At 39.7% G+C, this 8,218-nt stretch overlaps 2 non-coding genes across 2 annotated transcripts; one reads left to right on the forward strand and one right to left on the reverse strand.

The window, feature by feature from the left end:
• Nucleotides 1–358: 358 nt before the first annotated feature.
• LOC141638583 (small nucleolar RNA R71) lies at nucleotides 359–465 on the forward strand. Its single transcript, XR_012542130.1, has one exon. It is a non-coding gene; the product is annotated as a small nucleolar RNA R71 (small nucleolar RNA).
• Nucleotides 466–7,216: 6,751 nt separating this feature from the next.
• Nucleotides 7,217–7,322, reverse strand: LOC141638564 (small nucleolar RNA R71). Its single transcript, XR_012542112.1, has one exon. It is a non-coding gene; the product is annotated as a small nucleolar RNA R71 (small nucleolar RNA).
• Nucleotides 7,323–8,218: the final 896 nt, after the last annotated feature.

The raw sequence follows: 8,218 nt of genomic DNA on the forward strand, positions 1-8,218 counted from the left end.
CTCACATATCCCACTTGGGATTGATGAAGATGCCGTCATGGCATTAACATGTTGCTTTGGTGATTTTGAGGCTTCTTCAAGTCTACCCATAGCTTTTTTGAACTTCAAATTGATGGTATCAATGTGAGCACTAAGTTGAGCACCCAATTGAGTAATAGAGTCCACTTCATGCTTTCCTCCTCTAGTAGCCTTGCGAGGTCTACTATATTATGAGTTATGGACCGCCATTTCCTCAATCTTGTTCCAAGTTTGATTGTCGTCAACTTCGGTGAACATACCATTTGATCCCATGTTGAGAATGTTTCTTAAGTCTTCATAAAGACCGTTCCAAAATTGTTGTACCAAGAACCACTCGCTAAGTCCATGATGAGGACATGAGCGACAAATTCCCTTGAATCGCTCCCAAGCTTCATACAAAGATTCTTCATCCCTTTGCTTAAAGCCCGTAATTTGAGCTCTTAGCATGTTAGTCTTTTCCGGTGGATAGAACTTTTTGTAGAAAGCTAGAGCCAATTTCTTCCAAGAATCAATTCCGAGAGTAGCCTTATCAAGGCCTTTCAACCATTGTTTTGCGGTGCCAATTAGAGAAAAAGGAAATAAGACCCATCGAATTTGGTCTTGAGTTACACCGGTTTGAGAAATCGCATCACAATAGTCACAAAAAGTCTCCATGTGAGAATGAGGGTCTTCACTAGGCATCCCCCCAAATTGGCTTCTTTCGACTAATTGGATAAATGCGGATTTGGCAATAAAATTTCCGGTTAAGTGTTGTGGTGTGGGAGTACCATTGGGTAGGTTCTCCTCGGTGGGTACGGAATGTGATGAAAATTTAGGCATTGTGCGTTGATTTTGTGTTGGATTTTGTGTTGGGTTCTCCTCACCTTCTCTTGCAAAAGGGTTGATGAACTCAATAGTGTTTGGTTGAATATCTACAACCTCACCAATAACTCTCAAAGTTCTCCTAGCAAGTCTTCTATTGTTTGTCAAAGTCCTTTCAATTTCGTGATCAAAGGGTAACAAGTTACCTTGTGATCTTCTAGACATGCAAAATATCAAACAACTTGAAAATAATTAGAACAAACCTTGAGGAGTTTTACTTCCCCAAGGCAAATAAAGACACAACTAACAACAATTTAAGAAAATCTAAATCAAATTAACACCGTCCTCGGCAACGACGCCATTTTTGGTCGGACTCTCGAGGAGGTTTAGTTTTCGGTACTTGTCGTTAGGAGCGCCTAGACCAAAACACAATTTATAACTTCACAAACAAATCTACAATAAGTAAAGGGGCAAGTAAAGGTCGGATCCCAAGGGACGGGAATTGAGATGAGATTTTCAATTACAACTAGCGGTGTCTAGGGGTGTCACAATTTGGGGTTTGATGTAGAACATCACTAAACTAAATAGCAATAAAAGTAAACAAGAAAGATGATTAAAAAGGGATGTAAACAATTGATAAAAGGCACTAGGGTGTCATGGGGTCATAGGGGATTCATTGGAAATGATCATACAAACATATTCTCAAATTATAAGCAAGCAATTATTGTTGTGATGGATCGAGTTGGTTTATGTCTTATAATCCTAGGAAAGTTTGGGTCCCGGAGCCGAATTGATTAGATTGTACAACACCTACAAGTCGACTTAATCTTACCTACTCAACTATATGCATGGTCTAATGAGACTCGAGTTGGTTTATGTCTTACAAGTCTCATTGAAAAGATAGGTTATGGGTAAAAAAATGCAAGGATTCATAGGCTCGCATTTCATCAAACATAACATGTGCATAAGTTGAGATCACAACAAGCAAGCAAATAAATTATGAAAACATATTAATTTAAACATGAATCATCCCCCATGTTGGTTTCCCCTAATTACCCATTAACCCTAGCTAAGGAAACTACTCACTCATTATCATGTTGAACATGCTAGCAAGGTTGCCAATCATACCAACAAAATAAAACATGATGAATAAATGAAGATAATTAACAATAATTAAAAAAAGGGATTAAGAGAATTATACCTACTAATGATTCCAATAATAAAGCAAAGAATAATAGAAGTACTTGATGATTGATTGGAAGGTTGTCAATCTCCCAATAATAACCCAAATAATCTTCAATTACCCAAAATGAAAGATGAACAAAAGAGAGATTAAGGAAATGAGATTTGTATTAAAATTTGATTAAATGTTGATTACAAGATTAAAGAGAGATTTGATTGATATTAACTACACTAAAGATTGATAAGAAGAACATGCTAATCTAATTAGACTAATGGGGTATTTATAGTGGGGGTTAGTTACATAAATTAGGGTTTACTAGGGGCTTAAATGACGATTAAGTCCTTGAGGAATCGCCGGTCTTAAGGGAGCCTCCGGTCTCCTTTTCGCCGGTCTTTGGAAAAATATGCGCATCCTTCACAAATCATGTAGAAGACGAAATGGCTGACACACAATCCGAGCGTCCAGAGCACGGGACGGGCGGATTGCCTTCTTGTTGGAAGAGCGGATTGTGGTGGTGGACGGGCGGATTGTGGTGGTTCTGGACGGGCGTCCAGCTGGGGAAGACGCTCGGATTGCTCCTCTTGGACGGGCGGATTGTGGGCAATCCGCTCGGATTGTCTTACAGCTTCTTTCTTTCTTTCTTTCTTTCTTTCTTATTTTCTTCCTTTCTCTTCATAAAATCCTTGAGGATTTCCTCGGGGATGCAAGGATCTTTTCTCATCATTGCCCATCTACTATAGTATGTACAAAGGCCTTCTAGTCTTGTCTTCTCTTTGATGCTTGGTCATTGAATTCAATCAATTTAGCTTCATTTTGCCATGAAAATGCAAGGTTTTCACTCCTTTCCTACCAAGGAAACAAAACCTCAATGAATATGCAAAACAAAGAACTAGAGACAATAAATGACCCAAATATGCACTAAAAAGCATGGGAACAAGGCTAATTCGGGGACTAAATATGCTCTAATTATGGTCACATTACCTTGTTAGGGGATTACTCACTCATGATCATGGAAAACATGCTAACAAGGGTGTCAATAAGATTAACAAGCCTAGACATGATGGATAAGTAAAGCAATGAACAATAATTAAGCAAGGAGTAAATAAATTATACCAAACTTATGATGAACAAATGTAAGAAAAGAATAATAGAAGAAAACTTGATTGATGAATGAAGAGTTGTCAATTCATCAATAAACCCAAATAATCTTCCAATTACCCAACTAGATCTAAGAATTCTTCAACAATAATTAAGGAAGGATTAATATGTAATTAAGCTAATTGATTTCTAATCTACTCTAATGACTTGATAATAATCTCCTAATACAATGGAGTATCTATACTTAGTACAAGTATTAGGGTAACTAAGGACATAAATGACAATTAAGTCCCTAAGATGAGTATTAACGCTTTGCAAGTCCCTAAGGAGCCCCACGTCTTGTTCATGTTTGACGTTCATAGTGCATAGAGAAATGCACGTCCTGCTTGTGGGATGCTCGGTCAGAGCCTTGGGACGCCCGTGTGGTTCTTCGGGCCGCTCGAGCTGCTCTTCGGGACGCTCGGGTCGAGCTTGGGACGCCCAGATCATGGGTCAGCTTGGCTTCTCCTTCTCTTGATTGCCTCAAGATCCGTGGGGGTCGTTGAGGGGTCGTGGGAGTCTTTATCATTGTCCATTCTACTTGATTTATTGACTTAGGCCTTTAGTATTGGTCTCCTCTTAGATGCTTGGTCGTTAAATGCGATCAATTTAGCTCCGTTTTTGCTCCATAATAGAAAGCATGGCGCTTCTTCCCTACCAAGGGCACAAAACCTCAAAGAATATGCAAAGTAGGAAGCTAAAGATAGAAACGACCCTGATACAAGGAAGAAAGCATAGGAACTAGGCTAGTTCGGGGACTAAATGTGTGCAAATATGAGTCTTATCAAATATCCCGAAACCGAACCTTTGCTCGTCTCAAATAAAAAGGTGACTAAAACTATGACCCTTATTAATACTACTAGCCGATGTGAGACAATTAGCGGGTCTCACTCAGCCCCTTTAACTCACAACAAGACATCTATGAGGTAAGATGCCTTCTTGCAAGGCAAGATGGGGCTCGCCAAAATGGCGATGCATCCTAACATTTAAGCACACAAGATCAAGTAAAGTATGCATCTATAAAAAGAATAACCACTTACCTCATCTAAGTGGCGGAAATCACCTACAAGGGAAGCAATTCAAGGGCACACACTCCATTATAGATATTGGTTCTCCTAGTTACTAAGTCCAAGAGGAAACAAACAAGTCACATCTAAGTTGTGTTAAACTAGGGTACCTTTATCGACAATCGCTAAATGCTTTTGTCAAGAGCCAAGTTCCTAAGGTGTTAGAAACACTGTAGGATCGCGGAATTCCCCCTCTTTCCTAGACAAGAAGAAGGGTCGTCCCCTCTCCCCCATGCAACAAAGTAAGCTCATCAAAGGATAAAAGGGTTTGAAAATACATGAGTTTCAATGATAGCAGTTTGCTTTTTAGGTTTGTTTCTCCCCCCATTTTTGTAGCATTTGACAATTAAGAACATGCCATTTCTTTTGATGTTTGGCATTTTCAACTTTTTGCATTTCTTTGAACATTTTTCAAAGTAACCCCATTTGTAGCAAGGGTACTTCTATTAAAGCATATGAGTCTATTTTTGCCCCTCTTTTCATTTGATGCAATTGCAAACATTTAACATTGATAACTTGAACTCAATTTGACATTTTTGTGCCCATTCCCTTTTTGTTGACAAAAATATGATGATAGAAGTGTAAGGACAGTTGCATGGCATCAAGGGTCACCTTGGAATAAACGGTAGCCAAAGAGTTATCACACCACAAGCCACTATTGACTAGGCCTTAGTCCATGGGTCAAAGGGTACTAGTATGACATATCCTAGGGTGTCTTGAGAGTACTCTAGAAAACAAAGTCTCAAGGAGAAAAATTATCTATAAGGGCGTTATATACACTTGTCAAGCTTCCCAAATAGGCATTTTCTCAATTTTTTTTCCTAATATGCACCTACATGCCATGATGCAACTATCAAATAGACAACTGATATGTGCATTTTATATAGTCTTTTTAGCCTTATTTTGCACGTATTTCTATGCACTTTTGCACCGTTTTGTATTGCAACATGCCCCAAATTGGCTACTTTGGTTTGTTTTGTCTATTTTGCAGGAATGAACCTGAAAGTAGTGGAATCATACTCTTTTCGTCCTGTTTTGCATGCACTTTGAGGAGACGGGAATTTAGAGCGAGAGCACTGCATTGGGATGCGTGAAGAAATGGTCAACGAAGTAGTCGACAACGAGTTTGAAGCTGATTTGGAAGAAGGACACTCGATCGAGTGGACTTTTGGTCGATCGAGTGGTTCTGGATGCTGAGGAGTTCGATCGAGTGCTTTATTACACTCGATCGAAAGACTGTTTTATGGGTTTCCTCGATCGAGTAACATTTTTGCTCGATCGAGAGGATTTTATGCTGAAGTCCTCGATCGAGAGGTTTAGAGTTTACACGGGCTTACTTAACCCGTGTTGCCTTATTTTGTTTATGGACCTTGTTTTTCTATTTAAGCTTTCGATAATTAGGTTATAAGGACGTTTTACACATCTTAGAACGCAGCTTTACTCTCTTAATCTTTCCCTTAAACTTTCTACTGTGACTTTGCTCTCGGATTAATTTTGCTTGGATCTTGGTTGTTCTTTACGCCGGATAGCTTGCTATTGTAATCTCTCTTCTCTATTAATCTTAATCTCATCATTTACGCTTTTAATTACTTGTTTCTCCCTTAATTAATATCTGCCCTAATTTCAGTTTATGCCATATTTTAATTATTACATCATGCTTTATATTAGTTCATTCATCATTGTTATTATTGACATCATTAACGATATGAGTAGCTAAATTCATTCATGTTGGGATTAGGGAATCCATGGTAGGATTGTGACGATGTAGCGAATAGGCTAGATGACTTATTTGTGAGAATCTGTATCTATGGCAATTTAATTATAATACCAACTTAGTTGAGTGCACGCTTCTAAGTTACCCTTTAATATGGTTAAATTTATTCCTCGATCGGAAGATTGGACTAAATAGACCTGCTATGCACAATAGACTACCCTGACGAGGACGAAAGTTAAGTTAGTGGAAATCTAGGATAGAAAGTGGACCGGAAGGACCTATCCAGTATCCGTCTCACAGTAAATTATCTAGGCTATTTGCAGTTGAGTCATTAGACTATCATGGTCAACCGAAATCCTGACATGCGCCCTCTTTATTGATCACTTTTATCACATTTTCTATCTCTTATTGCTCTTACTTTGCTACTCTTTCCCTTAAGCCTTATTAGTTTAGTAAACCAAATTCAACCCCCCATTTTTTGACCAAATAAGCGAACCTTTAACAGATATGTTGCCTCCCTATGGAGATCGACCCGACTTCCCTAGCTATATTAGTTAGTGCCAGTTGGTTATTTTTGGTAGGTATACGACTAGCCTGTCAAATATTGGCGCCGTTGCCGGGGACGCAATAGCCCTATCTGTTTCTCTTCTCGTTTACTTTTATCCGTCTCAGGGAATTTTTATTCCTTGAGACAGTTGTCATTTATCTCTTTCAGTGTTGTGTATACCCAGGTCAAACAGGTCAGAGTTAGTTTAAGCTAATCCTGAGCTAGAGAGACTGTTTAGGCATAGACTCCGTCTGCAAAGAGAACGTCGAAAGGAAGACTTGAGTACTTTCGAGCCCGAGCTACAACATTTTCTATTCGCAGAAGACCAGTCTTTAAAAGAAAACCATCTCATTTCTGCTAACCAATCAGTAAAGATGCCGAATATTACAAGTCGCTCGGAGCCTAAAGCATCCTCTATTCCTAAAGGTTTTAATCTCCAGACTGAGGACGGTAATACTTTTGACATCCGACCGTCTTACATAAATCTTGTGGAGAGGAACTTGTATAGGGTGTGGCGGGTGAAGGCCCAAGGAAGCACATGGAGGTCTTTACTGATTACTGCTCTACTATTCCCGCTACAAAGGGAGTAACTCAAGACAAGATAAAGGAGGTGTTGTTTTCTTTCTCTTTGACTGACTCAACCCGTGAGTGGTTGACCGATCTTCACCGTACAGCTGCTGGGATCACCAACTGGGAGACTCTCGCACTTACTTTCTATAAAAGATATTTCCCTCCGCAGCTCACTAATCAGCTGAGGGGAAAGATAACCAGTTTTAAGCAGGCACCTGATGAGACATTCTATGAAGCTTGGTGTCGATTTAAGAAATTGGTGAGGTCTCTTCCTCATCACGATTTTGATCAATGGTTCTTGTGCAACCAATTTTACAATGGGTTGTATGACGACCATAGAGCTATTTTGGACGCCTCGTCCAATGGAAGATTTCAGAAAAATATTGATGATGATAAGGGATGGGGCATTATTGAGGAGATAGCGACCTATTGTGCTGAATATGGGAACCCACGGGATAGTATTCGAACAGTCCATTCAGTTGATAAGGCAGATAAGGCTCAGCTAGAAGCCATGATTACCCGTTTTGATAGATTGGAGCTGCAATCTGCTGGGGAGCCACAGACGGTTCATTTGTTGACTAGACAGGAGGCTGTCATTTGTGAGAGATTGGAGGAGATGACGGTCATATTGCTATCGATTGTCTTACTGAGAAAGAACAAGTCCTTGCTTTTCAGCAGTACAGGCAAGGAGGAGGTTCTTATTACAATAACCATGGGGCAGTCCATCCCAATTTGAGGTGGACAAGTCAAAATGTTCTTAATCACACTCCTCAACCGCAGCAGCAGCAACCATATGTCCCGCCTCATAAAGCTCAACAAGGCTTCCAAAAGCCTCCTTCTTTTCCTCCACCGAATCAAGGTGCTTCATCTTCAAGTGGGGTAAGTGAGTTAGCGGAGTTAAAGACAATATTGCAGTCGCTGACAAAGCAATGACAACTAAGTGACCAACAGAAAGAAGCATCCATCAAGTCACTTGAAACTTAAGTTGCTCAGTTAGCCGCGAACTAGTCCACAAGGAAACAGGGTCATTTGCCATCTCAAGATGATAAGAATCCGCACAAGACGGTGAATTTGATTAACTTGAGAAGCGGTCGTTCATATGAAGGACCAAATCTGTCAATTTCAGATGAAATATCAGACCCAAGGAAGGAAGTTAAGGACGATGAAAAGTCGTTGGTTGC

This window comes from Silene latifolia, unplaced genomic scaffold (genome assembly GCF_048544455.1).
Source record: "Silene latifolia isolate original U9 population unplaced genomic scaffold, ASM4854445v1 scaffold_20.1, whole genome shotgun sequence".
Taxonomy (NCBI): Eukaryota; Viridiplantae; Streptophyta; class Magnoliopsida; order Caryophyllales; family Caryophyllaceae; genus Silene; species Silene latifolia.